The 20,225-nt window shown below is 47.6% G+C and overlaps 1 non-coding gene across 1 annotated transcript; it reads left to right on the top strand.

The window, feature by feature from the left end:
- The first annotated feature begins 19,651 nt into the window (after nucleotides 1-19,651).
- Nucleotides 19,652-19,724, top strand: trnat-ugu (transfer RNA threonine (anticodon UGU)). The gene has a single exon. It is a non-coding gene; the product is annotated as a tRNA-Thr (tRNA).
- Nucleotides 19,725-20,225: the final 501 nt, after the last annotated feature.

Genomic DNA, 20,225 nt, shown 5'->3' with positions numbered 1-20,225 from the left:
AGAGTTAATTACTATATCCTGGTCCTGACATGGTATCCAGATATTTCCTTTTGTCAGGGTTATCAGAAAGCCAAACGGCCATTACTCCATGAGTCATAGGTAATGGGCTATCACCTGTCTTGTATTGTGTCAGGATTGTTTCAATTTCCTGGTCAGTTTATCTGTTTGCATCAAATGGATGAGGTCTTGGAAAGAGATAATGGCTAGAAGATAAGGGTGAGGTGACATGGAACTCCTGTAGTGTAGACAATAGGAGAGCACCATGGGGGGTTACTTGTCTCAGCATGACTTGTCTCCTAGCTGTCTGATGGCCATCAGCCATCTAACAGCAGGTTTAGCTGTTTATGCAAGCTGACTGCTAAAATGCAGAAAGTTCTGGAAGGGCCAGGACTCCATTTTAATCAAAAGGCACACAAATACCGTATGGTATCAGCTTAGATAAAAATACTTTCCACATTCCCCCATTTTGTCCTTCACAAGGACAACTCAATTCATTCTGATCTTGTACAGTCTCTCCATTTCCATTTCCACACAAGAGCCTTCAGCAGTTGTTGCTACCATAACTCTAGCCGTGGTCTCGGTAGGTAACATAGTTTCTCCCACCCTGGCACAGCAACACTTAATGACGACAAATAATAGATACAGGGTGAAGACTATCAGCAGGAATATGATCAAACCCTGTACCACAGATTTCCCCAGGGCTCCCAACCATCCTGATGCCCAACCCCACAAGGTGATACCGTCCTGGCCAACTGTCTGTTTATACTCTATTACCTTTTTCCTGATGTTTTCAGCTAGACTGCCGATATCTTCTGATTTATCTGGGATATACGTACAGCATTCTTCACCTATTAATGCGCATGTTCCTCCCTCCTTGGCTAGGAGATAATCTAAGGCCATACGATTTTGGAGAGCCACTGTTCGAATAGCTACCATTTCGTCATTTATCCCTTCAAAGGCTTGGGAAGTTGCGTTGGCTACTGATTCTACTAAGTTAGCCAGTTCCCGTAACTGCCATTCGGTCGATGCTATTCCATAGGGTGGCACCATTACCTTGAATATTCCGTTTAGCCACGTCAAATCCCATTTAAATCTGTGGCTTCCATAGGCCTCCCTTAGAGTCCTTACTGATCTGATAAGGGGTACCACATATCCTAAGTAACAGTCCAGTTGGCTGGTAACCATGGGTAGGCTTTATGGCCACAAATAAAGTAGGTGCAATTATAGGACGTCAGCTCCTGGTCCTTTCGCACTGTCCCTACTCGAGTGGTCTCACCTTCCCACCCTTTACCTGGGGCTTTGTTATGGACCGTTGTCCAGCCAACGGTTGCTATCTTTCTCTCAGTGGGATTAGTTGTGGCTTGCCATTTAATCATTTGGGAACACTTGCTGCGTCCCATTTCTGGTCCTTTAGTCTCATTACTCACTAGGCATATTATACCTTCAGGATTTCCTATTCTGGGAGTAATGCTTAGGAAGGGAGGCTGATGGTTATTATCATAATTGGGCTGGTACCATCCCTGGAAGGCTGTAAGTTTATACTCTGCCGACCTCCATTCTGTTTGCTCCTTCGTTTCTGGCCCCTTAGTTAGTTTTGTCCTGTTTTGCACTGTCAACCATTCTACCATTTCTGATTCGTTAAAGGGGACAGATCTCAGGGGAATACCCCCCCTGGAGTGGACAGGTACATGGGAACATATCCAACAACTCGACAAGTTTCTTTCTTGAGCATACCTATGACTCAGTGCCATAAATACGTTTACGTGCAATTCCCTTCGGTGGCGGGTCTGTACCCCTGGTGTAATCAATAATGTGAAGTAAAACCCTGTCAAGCCCAGCACCATCAGTCCCCATAGTCCATACAGTTCCTTATTCAGTCTTCCTTTTTCTGTTCCTCTGATTCCTTCGTCCCTTCCTCCTGGTCGGGTGCCCGTTTGCAATGGGATGCGTGGATCCATGTTGGTCTTTCCTTTACCTTGATTGCAGTATTGGTCGCCAGCAAGACCTGGTATGGTCCTTCGAATCTTGGCTGTAGACTGCTTTTCCTTTTAAAAATCTTGATGTAAACGAATTCCCCTGGCTCCAGGTTATGACACTTCCCTTCCGCTGGCTTGACTTGGGCTTCCTTTACCTGTGAATGAAAGCTGGAAATACATTTGGTTAGTGCAATACAATAATTCAACATATTTTCCTCCATTTTGTGGATGTCCATCTGTTTTGCAGTAAATGGTGCTGTAAAAGGTAGTCGTTGGGGACGTCCCATAACTATCTCATGCGGTGACAGGCCTGTTGTTCTGTTGGTTGCAGATCGCATTACCATCAAAGCTAAGGGCAGCAGTTCTGTCCATTTCAGTCCAGTGTCATTGCATAGTTTTGCCAGCTTATTTTTAAGCATTCCATTATATCTTTCAACAAGTCCAGCTGATTGTGGATGATAACTGCAATGAAAACGTTGATTAATCTGTAAAGCTTTACACATTTCTCTTATAACAGTTCCCGTGAAATGTGACCCGTTATCACTGGAAAGCTTAGCAGGGATTCCGAAGCGCGGTACAATTTATTTTAACAAACATTTAGCAACAGTAGTGGCATCGGCCTTTTTACATGGAAAGGCTTCAATCCATCGAGAGAACACATCTACAATAACTAATACATACTTGAATCCCATACACATAGGTAATTCAATAAAATCCATTTGTAAATGTACAAAAGGCCCGACTGGATTTGGGTGGGAGGCAGATTCTACTTTTTCCGTCTTACCCGGATTCATTGTCTGACAGGTAACACAATTTTCACAGATTTGTTTTGCAATTGCCGAAATACCTGGTGCATACCAAGTTGCCAAAATATAATCTGCCAATCCCCCTTTGCCTGCATGTGTGAATGTATGAACACATCGGGCAATCCATGGAAGTAAGGATCTAGGGGCCACCACGCGGCCGTCATGGTGAACCCATATTCCTTCTGGATTTTTATAACGTTGATCCTTCGTCCAGGTCACCACCTCCTCCGTACTGGCCTGTGTCTGAAAGGCCAGCACGTCATTAATAGTGGGTGGCGGGTCTGAGCAATTATTTTTCCTTAGTGGGAACAATGACACCTGCATCCCCCCTTTCGACAGAGCTGCTGACTTAGCTGCATTATCAGCTCTGGCATTCCCAAGTGCCACCTCATTCGACTGGCCTGTGTGTGCTTGGCATTTGATAATGGCAAGTTTCAAAGGGCATTGAATGGCTCGCAGGAGATTTTCCACTTGTTCTGCATTTTTGATAGGGGTTCCTGAAGAAGTCAGGTACCCGCGAATCTTCCAAATTTGTCCATAGTCATGTGATACCCCAAAAGCATACCTGGAGTCAGTGTAGATATTAACTGTGTGTCCTTCAGCGAGAATACAGGCTCGAGTTAACGCAAACAATTCGGCTTGTTGGGCTGAAAAGGAGTCTGGAAGAGAGGCTGTTTCAACAACATTAAACTGAGTTACAATTGCATAAGCCGCTCTAGGTTGGCCCCTATCATTTCGTAAGGCTGATCCGTCAACATAGTACACTAGATCAGGGTTACACATTGGTACATCCGTTAAATTGATACGTGGTTTAGTCACTAATTCGGTTACCATTTCACATGAATGGGGTTCGCCGTCGTCTTCCGTGGGGAGTAGAGTGGCTGGATTTAAGGTAGTACATCTTTTGATGATAAGGTTCGGATTTGATAACAGTTCGACCTCGTATTTAGTGGTTCTTGCGGAGGTTAGGTGTTGGGTGGCACATTTAGTAAGTAAAATCTCGACAGAGTGTGGGATATACAAAATGGTCTGATGATTTAGAGTTATTGTCTGAGCCTGTTGCATAGCATAATAAGCTGCTGCCAACGAAGGAAGACATCCTGGTAGTCCGCGTGCCACTGGGTCTAGTTGGGTACTGAAATACGCTACCGGTCGCTGTCTGTCCCCATGTAACTGAGTCAAAACAGATTGTGCAAAACCCGACTTGTGATGCACAAATAAGTTGAATAGCTTAGTGTAATCTGGTAATCCCAAGGCGGGTGCTGAAGTGAGGGACTGTTTAAGGTTCTGAAAAGCATTCCGGGATACCTCATTCCAAATCAACTTCTCTGGTAGTGCGGGCATGGACATGTCTAACAGTGGTCTAACAATCTCGGAATAACTCATAACCCATTGCCGGCAGTATCCTGTCATGCCGAGGAGGTGTTTCATTTCTCTCTTGGTTACTGGTAGTGGGGCAGAGCAGATTGCTTTTACTCGGTCTTGTGTCAATTGTCTCGTATCTCTGACCAATTCGTGCCCTAGATACCGAACCTTTTCTGAGACAAATTGTAACTTTGCCTTTGACACCTTGTGTCCTTTCGAGGCCAGAGCTTTTAATAACACAAGGGAGTCCGTTTCGCAGGCCAATTTGGAGGGTGAGGCTAGCAATAAGTCGTCAACATACTGCACAAGTGTAGAACCTGCTGGTAAAATTACACCTTCCAGGTCCCTCTTTAGGCATTGTGAGAATATGGTAGGGCTCTCGGTAAATCCCTGCGGGAGTCTTGTCCACGTATATTGGCGTCCTTTATACGTGAAGGCAAACAGGAATTGGGACTCTGGGTGAATGGGTATTGAGAAAAATGCTGAACACAGATCAACTACTGTGTAATATGTTGATGATGCCGGAATACTGGCAAGTATAATTGCAGGGTTGGGTACCACTGGATAAGTTGGGAATACCGAATGATTCACGGCTCGTAGGTCTTGGACAAATCTCCATTTGTCACTATTGGGCTTCTGCACCGGAAAGATCGGTGTGTTACATGGACTTCTAGTTGGAACGATTACTCCCTGGGCCAGCAGGGACTTAATGACTGGCTCAATACCTTGTTCTGCGGCTGGGGACAAGGGGTATTGAGGCTTCTTGGGGAGCGGGGCGGTTGAATTGATCGCTACCTTATAGGGTTGTGCGGTGAGCATCCTTCCTACTTCATTAGCGTGTGTAGACCATAGTTGTTCTGGAACTTTAGCAAGAAGCTCTGCTGTGCTTTGTCGTACTGGGAAGCTAGTGGCTGAGAGCATCCTTTCTTCTAAGACAGCATCGAAGTATATTTTCCCATTCAACTTGACAGAATAGCCTCCCCCCCTTTCATGTTGCCCCAAAGTTCCATTACGTGTGTGCCATTCCTCTTGTACTGGGGATCCTTGCATTCTTTTAACCATTCGTCCTAAATCCTGGGGTTTATGTGTGCCTGCAACCGCAAGGGTGCAGTGTGGAACGCTCCCTTTAACCCTAAACAAGCTCTGACTGTGGGAGGATAATTCAACCCCTGCCGCTATCCCTTCGGGTCCGATAAAGATTTTTTCGATCATCAATTGATGTTTCTGGTGCAGGAATGGTTGATAAAAGATTTGTGCTGTTGCGTCTGATCCCGTTTTGTCACAGTATGCTGTGCAGTGTAATGTTTCGTACCACTTGCCCAAGGTTTGAGATTTGAGGTAGTCTGTGATTAACCTTGTTACACACCAATATGAACCAACCAAATAGGATAGGGTTTTGCTTAGTGTGGGGTCCAAATTTTCCCAGGCATACAATATGGGAGTTGTGGGTTGAAGTAGTGGATATGCGCCACATTTATCTTTGGGGACTCGAACCTCCAGACCAGCTGGGGAACAGAGGATCGTGGCATTCATTTTACATAACAGGTCACGTCCACACAGATTCACTGGAACCTCCTTAGACAATAGGAATGAATGACTATCTTCGTAATCCTCTAATTGTACATTGATAGGGTTGGAGAAAAACATTTGCTGTGCGTGTCCAGATAGTCCAATCACTGAGGTTTGATTAGTGGAAGTGGGAATTCCCCTCGTATCCTCCCTTGAAAGGACCGAATAGGTGGCACCAGTATCCACTAGGAATGGGACATCCTTTCCTTGTATTCGTATTTTTACTTCAGGTTCTCCTATGGCATTTAACGAAATGATGGGTAGCTGTTTGTTCGCCGCACTCGGGTCTGGGATTGGGCGTCATTGATCATTATACGGGCAATTTGGTGGTTGGCCGAATTGCTTTTGATTCTGTGATCCAAATGGATCTTGCACAGAGAAATTAGTCTGAGGTCTAGCATGTACCTGGACTTGGGTCGCATACGGATTGGGTTCTGAAGGGGGAGGGTGTGCTCTATTACCTGCCTGTTGAGTCCAATCATGATTTGGTTGTTGCTGTTTTGCCTGGCAAGTTCTAGCCCAGTGTCCAATCTGTCCACAATTGTGACAGGTATCATATTGTTCCTGCCCTGCACCTCCTCTCCCTCTTCCCCTGTAATATCCTCCTCTGGCTTGCCCTCTTCCTCTACCCTGTGGGGGGGGCGTAGGACGGTGTCACCGGGGTGGGTGTTATTGGAGCTGCTTGTCCTACAAACATGGTGACCTTGCTTCTAGATTCTCTATTTCGCTCTTGTATGTCCTTTAACATAGATACAACCTTGGATAGCGATTCCTGTCGCCATCCAAGACAAACTAGTTTAAAGGGATCTCTGAGTTCGGGTTGTAGCCCGTTTACCACGGCGCTGATCATAGGAGCTTCTACCTCCTCCATTTTCATGCCTGAACATTGGTTCATGATCTCTCGCACTCTTTCTACATAATCCTTAACATCCTCCTCCTTTCTTTGTGTAGTTTCCATAATTTTGGACCAATTCGTTTTCCTCGGGAACACCGAATGTAAGGCTTCCCAACATCTTCCCCAGAACCCCTCTCCTGGCTTCGTGCTGGGATCTGCATCCAGAGCCTCTCGATGGGTTTTAAAATCTTTGAATTTTATCTCAAGTTCGGCAAATTTTGTGTCCTTTAACCAGGCTTTCAGTAAGATTTGACCATCTAATATACTGGGTTCGTGGCACAAGATGATTACTTTTAACTGGTCTATGGCCTTTTCAATATTGGTTTTGGGGTCTGCCAATCCTTCCACAATTATTCTTAACTCACTTGGTGACCATGGTCGATAAATAGGGACCGGAGCCCCCCCAGAGAGTGGACTGGGAAAAAGTCTTACTGGGTATGCAGATGATGATGGCTCCAGGGCAACGGGCTCTGGTCCACGGGTATGACTTCGTGTGCCCCCTGCAGGGCCGTCACGGTATTGATTCCCTTGTGACTGACTTATATTTCCTGCAGCCGCACCTGTATTGTTGGGAGCGGGTGTTACCCCGTTTCCCTGTACTCCAGCCTGAGGATCGTCTCCTCCTTGGCCTGGAGCACCCCCCGGGGATGGAACATACTGCGGTGGTCGATGGCTGTAGGGAGTCCAATCCTCATCCCAGTCCTCATCCTCATCCTTATCCCAACCCTTAGGGGCACTTGGTGAGTGTGCCTTTGTCTCTTTAGCAACCATAACGGATGGGTGTTTGTTATGTCGAGGGCGATTCACCTGCTCTACCCGTTCATCCCCCTGCTTTCTCCCTCTAGTACACTGCTTGCTAACTCTTAGGCTCTTCTCGTGTCGTTCCTCAGCTTCCCTTTTCGAATCTCCAAACGCTGACCAATTCACTTTTTTTTTCCCTCTTCTACCTGGGTCTCTGTCTATAAGGCATTCTTCTAGACAGGTTATTCTCTCTAAATTGAATGAACCATCGGGTGGAAATGGCCTGTTTTCACCCTTAGTCCATTTTACCCATTCTCTTAGGTGGTCAATTGAAGACTGACCACAATTCTGGAGCATAAAATGGGCTGGTGTGCCTTTTGGGGTGGTTTACTTGCTCCAGCCCCCATTCTGGATGATTTAAGATTTTTCCACAGTTTCTGATCTCACAATCCTTTCGGCCAACCGAGTTCTCTACGCCCACTTCTCCTGGCCGTTACGTGGCCTGAAAAGGCTCTTAATTCGGGCTCAGTCTGGGTGTGTGAGATATGTTGGTACGAACCAATCGTAGTTGATCAATCAGTTACTGTTTCTTTTCCTAATCAATCCTTGTGTATTTTTTTTTCGAATCACAACTTTCCCTAGTGACTCTACCCGTTTCTCTAATGGCAATGACTCACAAAGGTATTGCACCCAACAGTAATACAAGGACAACAAACAATATTCCCATGAGTACACAAATCATAACCTCTAAACAAATTCTCAGTCTGCGTTGTACGCCACTACAGACCGAGTCCTTAACTTATCCTAATAAAAACTGACAAAACTTAAGGTTCCGTACCCAAACTCTTTGATCGATTGCGCTCCTTTTTTTTTATAGTCTTATCACATAAGAACCCCTTCAGAATTAAAAACAATAAAAATCTTATCACATAAGAACCTTCGATCGATTAGCGCTTTCTTTTTTCTTTTTTTTAATAGTCTTATCACATAAGAACCCCTTCCGAATTAAAAACAATAAAAATCTTATCACATAAGAACCTGGAACCCTTTTCGATCGACTAGCGCTCCCTTACCTACTGAAACCTTCCCCGGGCTGTCTCGAGGTTTTTTCCAGAACCTGTTCTCTTCTGCTGGCGAGCTGAGAAAGGAATGGTTATAAAAAATAACTTTAACTTTTAAATGCCGAGTCTTGTAGATGCAGTACCTCCGCTGTGGACAACAGATTACATATGCGATTCAACAGTGAAGAAACCTCTTGTGAGCAAAGGCTCACCTTGTTTGGCCACCGAAGCCTTTCACTGGAGAGGCACTATGCCTGTATCTGTTTCACTCACAGAACAGAGAGTATGCATCTCGGTGGAACCTCCAATAACTGTCGAAATCTCGACCTCCGAAAAGAATGACTCCGACACTTACAGCTCCGGTAGAAGTTTCCTTTTTAATTTACTTGCTCGCAAGGGGTAGGTCACACTCAGTCAAGGTCTAAGTGAACACCTCCGAAATGGTTCAGTTTAACAAGATTTATACAGTAAAACCAAAGTTCTGGCCTCTCCCTGTGTATTGCTCTGTCTCACAGTCAGTGAATACAGATAAAGAGTTAATTACTATATCCTGGTCCTGACATGGTTTACAGATATTTCCTTTTGTCAGGGTAATCAGGAAGCCAAACGGCCATTACTCCATGAGTCATAGGTAATGGGCTATCACCTGTCTTGTATTGTGTCAGGATTGTTCCAATTTCCTGGTCAGTTTATCTGTTTGCATCAAATGGATGAGGTCTCGGAAAGAGATAATGGCTAGAAGATAAGGGTGGGGTGACATGGAACTCCTGTAGTGTAGACAATAGGAGAGCACCATGGGGGGTTACTTGTCTCAGCATGACTTGTCTGATGGCCATCAGCCATCTAACAGCAGGTTTAGCTGTTTATGCAAGCTGACTGCTAAAATGCAGAAAGTTCTGGAAGGGCCAGGACTCCATTTTAATCAAAAGGCACACAAATACCGTATGGTATCAGCTTAGATAAAAATACTTTCCACACCGACCAATGTAAACCACTTCTCTGCCTCTATCTTGTCTTTCCGTCATTATTTTAAATATTTCTATAAGATCACCCCTCACCCGTCTGAACTCCAACGAGTAAAGACCCAGTCTACTCAATCTATCATCATAAGGTAACCCCCTCAACTCCGGAATCAGCTGAGTGAATCGTCTCTGTACCCCCTCCAAAGCTAGTATATCCTTCCTTAAGTAAGGTGACCAAAACTAATCGCAGTACTCCAGGTGCGGCCTCACCAATAACCTGTACAGTTGCAGCAGGACCTCCCTGCTTTTGTACTCCATCCCTCTCGCAATGAAGGCCAACATTCCATTCGCCTTCCTGATTACCTGCTGCACCTGCAAACTAACTTTTTGGGATTCATGCACAAGGACCCCCAGGTCCCTCGGCACCTTCTGTGACCACCTCCTCGATGAACCAAAGCCTTGTAAGACACTGCTCCTCGCTTAATTGGAGGTGGGAGAAGTGATGACGGAAGGCCCTAGGAGCATAATCACCATCATAGGCAGTCCCTCGGGGTTGAGGATGACTTGTTTCCACACTAAAAATTTATACTCAGGTGACTGATGAACTCATTTTAAATGGTGGAAGATGCCTGTTCATAAATTATTTTAACGTGGGTGGCCGTTGCACACCAGCCACCACACGGGCTTGACGGAGCAAGGTCTTAGTCCAGTGGCAAGGGGATTCAAGAGGACTGGAGACCAGGCTTCGCCGCATGTGCCAATACAAACACACAAACTCCAACATACTCCTACTGTCCTCTTTCCCACAGGACCTCTCTCTTATGGGGAATTCATAGTCCGCAATGTTAACCTCACGACCTCACAGCCTCGCTATGAGCCCGTGCTGTGCCTTCCTTGGTCTTGTCCACGCTGTTTCACCTCTGGGCTCCAGCCTCTCTGCTCCTCCATGCCTCGTCCATCCTCTCCTCTCTGCTTCCGACCTCCCGACCCCACCGGTCCAGATCTCTGAACCTCGCCGGTCCCAATCTCCAGACCTCGCCCTGATTGCCTTCCTCCTCCCTCTGCACACATGTTCCCGTCTTTCTCACTGCCTCTGCTCCCTCCGCCATAAATCCTGGGGGTAAGGGGGACTCTCCTACTGCCCCCATGCTCTCCGTCCCCTCCGCCGTAGATCCTGGAGAGTGAGTTCGTCTGCCAGTACAGCCCCCAAGACCTTCAGCAAGTGTTGTATGGTTGGAGCATTTCAAAAATAATTATGGAGTTTTGTACTTTCCAGAACACTCACTGATATTAAAGATCCTTTAAATAACTAAAGAAAACTCTTGCATTTGCAGGAAGTAGCACACGGCCATTCAAACTTCAAAACCCTGTCAGGTGCGAGTGATTGGTGATGCTCCCTTTAAATAACGTTGCTGGAGCCGGCTTCCTGCTGCTGCGTGCCAGCTCAGCCTGTTGTTGTTTTCTCCAGTAAGTTCAATGGCCAAAATGAAGGGCGTCAAGTGAGCGGCGCACACTCACTGATGCCATGATCTCGGTGATTGCGATTTCCCCGGTGATCGGCTTTAGCGGCGGCGCTACCGGCAAGACGGATATGGCGTGCTGTGCTGGGACTGCCACCAGCTGGCGCTAGAGCTCCCAACAGCGTTTTAGTGCCATCTCGTGGCAGTCTGGTGGGACAAGTTCTCAGGTGCTCGAATTCTAGTCAGGGTTCCGAAAGCTCTTCCTGAACCAGTTGTTGTTGTGCCGAGGGTTTGGGTTATGGCCAGAACCGGATTGAGGAGTATTGTTCATCCGAATCTTGCATTTGATGTTTGTTCATCGTTTTTTTTGTTTCCTTTTACAGGATTTTGTACGATGCAGATTTTCCATAATTAGTGGCCAGTCTACTTGGTCACCCTCGACTCCCCTCTACTTTGTTGTCGAGCGAACGCGAGTAAGACCACGGTTGCACAAGAACAGTTTTTCCGCAACAATTTTTGCGAGTAATATGATCTCTCAGCTACTTGTGATTGAGGGACAGTTAGAGCATGAATCTGAATAATAAACTAACCCACGCGAGGGTTGACGCAAACATCTCGTTCTGACATTGCTTTTCTCCAACCTTTTAAAAAAATAATTCTGGAAAAATAATTGTAGAGAATAAGCCTAGAGTGCAAAGCACGACTCAGCTGTTAATGAGTACATTAGACCCACATTATTCTTATGTCGAACTTGTTTCAAGATCCATTGAAATACAAGTCTGAATAATAAAGGAATCGATTTATTGAGGTTGAATATAATTCTACAATAAAGCAGCATGCCTGTGAGCTTACCAATTGTACCTGCAGATAACAACTTGTGTTTATATAGTACCTTTAACATCCCAAGGCTCTCACAGTAGCGATTAACAACAGTTGACAATATGACAAAAAGACTGACCAACTGATGCCGACTGGATCGATCCAGTTACTTAAGTTACAGTATTAAATTAGCACTTAAGAGAAAGGCTTGACAGAAATTACTTTATCTTTTTATTTATTCATTCACGGGATGTGGGGGTCATAGAAACATAGAAACATAGAAAATAGGTGCAGGAGTAGGCCATTCGGCCCTTCTAGCCTGCACCGCCATTCAATGAGTTCATGGCTGAACATGCAACTTCAGTACCCCATTCCTGCTTTCTCACCATAACCCTTGATTCCCCTAGTAGTAAGGACTATATCTAACTCCTTTTTGAATATATTTAGTGAATTGGCCTCAACTACTTTCTGTGGTAGAGAATTCCACAGGTTCACCACTCTCTGGGTGAAGAAGTTTCTCCTCATCTCGGTCCTAAATGGCTTATCCCTTATCCTTAGACTGTGACCCTTGGTTCTGGACTTCCCCAACATTGGGAACATTCTTCCTGCATCTATCCTGTCTAAACCCGTCAGAATTTTAAACGTTTCTATGAGATCCCCTCTCATTCTTCTGAACTCCAGTGAATACAAGCCCAGTTGATCCAATCGTTCTTGATTTGTCAGTCCCGCCATCCCGGGAATCAGTCTGGTGAACCTTCGCTGCACTCCCTCAATAGCAAGAATGTCCTTCCTCAAGTTAGGAGACCAAAACTGTACACAATACTCCAGGTGTGGCCTCACCAAGGTCCTGTACAACTGTAGTAACACCTCCCTGCCCCTGTACTCAAATCCACTCGCTATGAAGGCCAACATGCCATTTGCTTTCTTAACCGCCTGCTGTACCTGCATGCCAACCTTCAATGACTGATGTACCATGACACCCAGATCTCGTTGCACCTCCCCTTTTCCTCATCTGTCATCATTCAGATAATAGTCTGTCTCTCTGTTTTTACCACCAAAGTGGATAACCTCACATTTATCCACATTATACTTCATCTGCCATGCATTTGCCCACTCACCTAACCTATCCAAGTCACTCTGCAGCCTCATAGCATCCTCCTCGCAGCTCACACTGCCACCCAACTTAGTGTCATCCGCAAATTTGGAGATACTACATTTAATCCCCTCGTCCAAATCATTAATGTACAATGTAAGCAGCTGGGGCCCCAGCACAGAACCTTGCGGTACCCCACTAGTCACTGCCTGCCATTCTGAAAAGTACCCATTTACTCCTACTCTTTGCTTCCTGTCTGACAACCAGTTCTCAATCCACGTCAGCACATTAATCTCTTGTGCGGGACCTTGTCGAAAGCCTTCTGAAAGTCCAAATATACCACATCAACTGGGTCGATGACATGGCCAGCATTTATTGCCCATCAATAATTGCCCCTGAGAAGGTGGTGGTGAGTCACGTTCTACAACTGAGTGTCTCGCTGGGCCATTTCAGAGGGCAGTTAAGAGTCAACCACATTGCTGTGGGTCTGGAGTCACATATAGGCCCAGGTCGGGTAAGGACGGCAGATTTCCTTCCCGAAAGGATGTTAGTGAACCAGTTGGGTTTTTACAATAATCCGGTAATAATGGTCACCATTATTGATACTAGCTTTTTATTCCAGATTTATTTAATGAATTGAATTAAATAAGTGCCATGGTTGGATTTGAACACATGTCTCCAGATCATCAGTCCAGGCCTCTGGATTATTGGTCTAGTAACATAACCACTATGCTACCGTACCCCCTATTGCATTTATATAGCGACTTTCACAACCTCAGGATGCCTCACCATGCTTTACAGCCAATGAAGTACTTTTGAAAGTTTGGGGTTCTCACTTTTGAAAGTTTGAAAAGTTACTGCCAGGTGCTAACTATTTCAAACTTTAAAAACATTCACCGTTTGCGCTCCAAGAAGCAAGTGGAGCGCTAAATCAGGCTCTGCAATATGACAGGAACCTGCCGGGACCACCGAGGGAGCGGTGAATGCACACGATCAGCCTGGACCACCAAGCAGAGTGCCGGGCTGACCGATTGCGGACAGGAACCCACGGAAATAAAAAACCAACAAATAAGGTAAGTTTTTTTTTACTTACCTCGGGCACCTGGCCTGTAACCATCACCCCCCAGTAGTGACCTGCTGGTGGTTCCGCCCGGCACTGCTGCAGGAGGCGGAAGTCAATTTCGTGTCTGGGACGCTAACGGGGCGATGCGCGCGGCGATGATGTCACGATCGCCGGGCGCAGGAGATCAGGGCGCAACGCCGTAACTCCGGGGCTAAACTCCCGCCCAAAATGGCAGGAGACGTCAACGCCTGGCCTGGTCACAAAGACCCCCGGGTTAGAGCCCGAAGGGCTGGTGCGGGGGGGGTTACCAGGAGGTGAAAATGCACCCAATTTCTCACCCCAAAAATCTATCGATCTCAGTCTTGAATATATTCATCAACTGAGCATCCACAGTCCTCTGGAATAGAGAGTTTGAAAGCTTCAGCAGACTGGGCTTGGACTAAAGGGGTTGATAGGGTGGATGAAGAGAAACGGTTTCCTCTGCTGGGGGAATCCAGAACAAGTGGGCGTAACCTTAACATTAGAGCTAAGCCTTCAGGGAGGACACTTGTTCACACAAAGGGTAGTGACAATCTGGAACTCTCTCCACCAGAAAGCTGTTGAGGCCGGGGTTCAATGCTGAGATTGATATCTTTTTGTTAGGCAAGGGTATTCAGGGTTACGGATTCAAGGCTGGTAGAAGGAGTTAAGATACAGATCGGCCGTGATCTTATTGCCAGTGATTCTGTTCCACAACAGCCTCTTCCCACGCGATTTCATCCAAGCACATCAAATAACCTTCTATTCCCTTCTCCGTCATGTGTTTATCTAGCTTCCCTTAAAATGCATCTATGCTGTTTGCTTCAACCACTCCCTGTGGCAGCGAGTTCCGCATTCTCGCCACTCTCTGGGTAAAGAAGTTTCCCCTGAATTCCTTAATGGATTTATTAGTGACCCCTAGTTTTGGAGCCCCCACAAGTGGAAACATCTGCTCTATGTCTACCCTATTGAACCCCTTGATGCACTAAGTTTTTAAGTCAGTTCACGGGCTCCCAGGCCGCCTGCAATTTCTGCGGTCCGGAAGAGTCCATGTTCCATGTTTTTATCGAATGCGTGAGGCTGCAGCCCCTGTTCCATTATTGGAAGGGGCTGCTCCTTAAATTCTGGCTGCACTTCAGTCCCACACTCCTGGTCTTTGGGCACCCTGTGCGGAGGGGAGCGGGCAGGTCCGAGGGCCTCTTCGTAGGACTGCTCCTGGGCACGGCCAAGGGGGGCCATCAGCCGGTCCAGGCAGCGGGCGGTCGAGGGGGTCGTTCAGCCCGACTGCCTGCCTCTCTTCCGCGCCGACATCCGAGCCAGGGTGTCCCTGGAGATGGAGCACGCGGTGTCCACCGGTACGCTCGCGGCCTTCCGCGAGAAGTGGGCGCCGGAGGGACTGGAGTGCATCATCACCCCCGGCAACCAAATTTGAATTTGATCATTTAAGTTCAAAGTTTAATTTGTTTAATTTGCTGATTTTAGTGCCCCCCCCCCCCCCACCCCACTTTTAACGAGGGGGCACTTGTATAATTTGTGTATTGGTGCCCTCAAAAAAAAGGGGCACTGGAAAAAGAATTATTTTGGAGTGTGACCCCCCATGCAGGGGGCATTTGTTTAAAGTTCACAACTGAAATAGTTGAACTCCTTGATAATTTTAAAGGGTTCTATGAGGTCATCCCTCAACCTTCTCTTTTCTAGAGCAATGAGCCGCAGTCTGGAAACCCTTTCCCAAGTCGCTAAGTTTTGATATCATCCTTGCTAATCGTTATTGCAACTTCTCCAGTGCCTCTATATCCTCTGTATAATACGGAGAGAACGTTACAAAGGAAACTGCTGGAGCCCCGAAGGAATCTGAGAACATGGCATCAAAGGCCAAAGGTTAGTTGGACCGTTAATGGTTGCTTTGCAATGTGTTTATAAATGAGAACGGCCCGACCTGCACAGGGTTAGAGTGTAAAGAGACTGACTTGCATTTATATAGCGCCTTCCATGACCACCAGGCGTCTCAAGCCACTATACCTCAAGGCAACAAAGTACTTATGGAGTGTAGTCACTGTTGTGATGTGGGAAACACCACAGCCACTTTGAGCACAGCAAGCTCCCACAAACAGTAATCTGATAATGACCAAATAATCTGTTTTGGTTATGTTGATTGAGGTATAAATATTGGCGAGGACACCGTGGATAACTCCCTTGTTCTGATTTAAATGGTGTCAGGAGATCATTTACATCCACCAGAGAGATCAGAGGGGGCATCGGTATAACGTCTCATCTGAAAAACAGCACCTCCGACAGTGCGGCACTCCCTCAGTACTGCCCCTCCGACAGTGCGGCGCTCCCTCAGCACTGCCCCTCCGACAGTGCGGCACTCCCTCAGTACTGCACCTCCGACAGTGCGGCACTCCCTCAGTACTGCACCTCCGACAGTGCGGCATTCCCTCAGCACTGCACCTCCGACAGTGCGGCGCTCCCTCAGCACTGCCCCTCCGACAGTGCGGCACTCCCTCAGTACTGCACCTCCGACAGTGCGGCATTCCCTCAGTACTGCACCTCCGACAGTGCGGCACTCCCTCAGTACTGCACCTCCGACAGTGCGGCGCTCCCTCAGTACTGCCCCTCCGACAGTGCGGCACTCCCTCAGTACTGCCCCTCCGACAGTGCGGCACTCCCTCAATACTGCCCCTCCGACAGTGAGGCGCTCCCTCACTACTGCCCCTCCGACAGTGCGGCGCTCCCTCAGCACTGCCCCTCCGACAGTGCAGCACTCCCTCAGTACTGCCCCTCCGACAATGCAGCACTCCCTGAGTACTGACCCTCCGACAGTGCGGCACTCCCTCAGCACTGCCCCTCCGACAGTGCGGCGCTCCCTCAGTACTGCCCCTCCGACAGTGCAGCACTCCCTCAGTATTGCCCCTCCAACAGTGCAGCACTCCCTCAGTCATCTTAGGCGGTCCCTCGAAACAAGGATGACTTGTTTCCACGCCAAAAAAAGGATGAGTTCACAGGTGTTTTAATGAAGGACCCGAACTACATCCTGAAGGGTGGAAGATGCCTGCGCGTGGATTTTTTTAACATGTGGTGGCCGTTACACCCAGCCACCACTCAGGTTGACAGAGCCAGGTCTTGATCCAGTGGCAAGGGTTATCCAAGACGACTGGAGACCAGCTCTGCTGCATGGACCTAGTGCACACATATCTCCTGGACCCCAATCACATCCCTGTACAGTCTCTCGACGATTCTTCGCCCTGACCTTGCCGCTCCTGCTGTATCTGCCCACGCTCCAATCACCGACCTGCAACTTGATGATGTCCCTCTTCACAGCCATCACCCTCCTGCACCAGCTCGCGCTATATCTTGCAGTGGCCTGCACGCCGCTCCTTTTATGGCCCTCAGTACTGCCCCTCCGACATTGCAGCACTCCCTCAGTACTGCCCCTCCGACAGTACAGCGCTCTCCCGACAGTACAGGACTCCCTCAGTACTGCCCCTCCGACAGTGCAGCACCCCCTCAGTACTGCCCCTCCGACAGTGCAGCACTCCCTCAGTACTGCCCCTCCGACACTCCCTCAGTACTGCCCCTCCGACAGTGCAGCACTCCTTCAGTACCGCCCCTCCGACAGTACAGCGCTCCCTCAGTACTGCCCCTCCGACAGTACAGCACTCCCTCAGTACCGCCCCTCCGACAGTACAGGACTCCCTCAGTACTGCCCCTCCGACAGTGCAGCACCCCCTCAGTACTGCCCCTCCGACAGTGCAGCACTCCCTCAGTACTGCCCCTCCGACAGTGCAGCACTCCTTCAGTACCGCCCCTCCGACAGTACAGCGCTCCCTCAGTACCGCCCCTCCGACAGTACAGGACTCCCTCAGTACCGCCCCTCCGGCAGTGCGGCGCTCCCTCAGTACTGCCCCTCCGACAGTGCGGCACTCCCTCAGTACTGCACTGGGAGTGTCAGTTTAGATTTTTGTGCTCAAGTCCCTGGAGTGGTATTTGAACCCACAACCTTCTGACTGAGAGGCGAGAGTGCTGCCCAGTGAACCACAGCTGATGCTATAAAAGTCGATAGAAACAAAAATTGATATAGAAATTAACCACAAAGAAATGATGGAACAAGAAGTTGAAGGAAACTCTTTCCATGACCCACGCATACATATCAGTCCATTACCCACCTCCAGCTTTTGATTTCTGGTTTCTTCAATTTAAAAGACGACATAGATTATTCAAAAAGATGACAAGTTGCATCAGGCACTTTGAGCTGGAAATTCGGTCGGCGGGTTCCTGAGGCGCTAATGTAGGGCGAGCGCTAAATTTAGCGCCGAAAATGTTTAGCGACGGGAGCCACAAAATTCAGTGTTTGCGCCCTGACAGTGGGGCGGAGCGCTAAGAGAGAGGTGTTCACCTCTCCCGGAGCGCTAGGCCGGGTGAGTAACCGAATATCCCGTGCTAAAGAGCCGGCTTCTTAGCGCCCTGAGAGAGGCCTCGCTGCAAAAAAAAGAATCGGAACAAAAAACACAAAAAACATTCCGGATACATTACTCACCCCAAATAAAGTTAAATCGCAAAACAAAAAGAAATATCGCTCACACTTCCCTCCTGCAGTCTTTCCCTCCTGCAACTCCCCGGGACAGCTCTGCAGACCAGCTTTCTCTGGTGGTGTCACTAGGGGGCGCTACGGGTACAGCGCAAACCGAATATTGCCTCCGTGTCGATAACGGCACGCTCCCGGGCAATACTCCTCAGCGCCGCCTGTACCGGCACACTGAATTTGCCGAGTGGCACGAATGGCGGTGCTCGTCCCTGCTCCCGCCCTCGCGAGGAGTGGTATCCCACCGAATTTCTCCCCCATTATGTGTAGATCTCTGTAAACGAATCACCGAATACACGTGTTGTGTCATGGAATTGGAGAAAGGCTAATATAATGTGAAGAAACTGAAGCCTTTGCCGACGATGTATCAATAGTGCTGACTTCGGTCCATCCTATTCACACACAGACAGTGGCCCAGCCTGTTACAATAGGCACAACAGCAACATCTTGCATTTATATAGCGCCTTTAATGGTTGCTATAATAATTTGACACCCAGCCAAAGAAGGAGACATTGGGACAGGTGGCCAAACACTTGGGCAAAGATGGGGGTTTTGAGAAGCGTGTTGAAGGAGGAGAGAGTGGCAGAGAGGTTCAGGGAGGGATTCCCAGAGCTTAGGGCCCAGGTGGCTGAAGGCGTGGACACCGATGGTGGGGTGAAGGGAGTGGGGGACATACAAGAGGCCAGAGTTGGAGGAGGATTACACAGGATATGCAGCACAGAAACAGGCCATTCGGCCCAACCAGGCGTTTATGCTCCACTCGAGCCTCCTCCCCTCTTTCCTTATCTAACTCTATCAGCATAACCCTCTATTCCCTTCTCCCTCATATATTTGTCTAGCCTCCCCTTAAATGCATCGATACTATTCGCTTCAATCACTCCCTGTGTCAGCAAGTTCCACATTCTCACCACTCTCCAGGTAAAAAGGTTTCTTCTGAATTCCTTATATGATTTCTTGATGACTATTTTATATTGATGGCCTCTAGTTATGCTCTTCCTCACAAGAGGAAACACTCTCTCTGTACCTACTCTCTCAAAACCTTTTTATAATTTTAAAGACCTCTACCAGGTCATCCCTCAGCCTTTTTTTTTCAAGAGAAAAGAGACCCAGCCTGTTCATCCTTTCCTGATATGTATACCCTCGCATTTCTGGTATCATCCTTGTAAATCCTCTCTGCACCTTCTCCAGTGCCTTTTTATAATATGGTGACCAGAACTGTACGCAGTACTTCAAATGCAGGTGGCTCCATAGCTCAGGGGGTAGAGCACTCGTCTTGTAAACCAGAGCTCGTGAGTTCAAATCTCACTGGGGCCTACTCAAAATTAGCTCTGTATATTTGGATAGAGAATTGGCTGGCGAACAGAAAGCAGAGAGTCAGGATAAATGGGTCCTTTTCGGGGTGGAAATCGGTGGTTAGTGTGTGCCACAGGGATCGGTGCTGGGACCACAACTGTTTACAATATACATAGATGACCTGGAAGAGGGACAGAGTGTCTGCAAAATTTGCAGATGACACTAAGATTAGTGTAAAAGCGGGTTGTGCAGAGGACACAGAGAGGCTGCAAAGAGATTTGGATAGGTTAAGGTTTGGGCTAAGGTTTGGCAGATGGAATACAATGTCGGAAAGTGTGAGGTTATCCACCTTGGGGAAAAAAAACAGAAAAAGGGAATATTATTTGAATGGGGAGAAATTACAACATGCTGAGGTACAGACAGACCTGGGGGTCCTTGTGCATGAAACTCTTTTGGAGTTTACCTGAAAAAACATAAACATTAAACCATGACACACCAGACATTTACAAGGCCATTTTTTTT

This window comes from Pristiophorus japonicus, chromosome 13 (assembly GCF_044704955.1).
Source record: "Pristiophorus japonicus isolate sPriJap1 chromosome 13, sPriJap1.hap1, whole genome shotgun sequence".
In the NCBI taxonomy this organism is placed as follows: Eukaryota; Metazoa; Chordata; class Chondrichthyes; family Pristiophoridae; genus Pristiophorus; species Pristiophorus japonicus.
The sequence above is the reverse complement of the archived record's forward strand: the minus strand, read 5'-3'. Positions and strand labels throughout refer to the sequence as shown.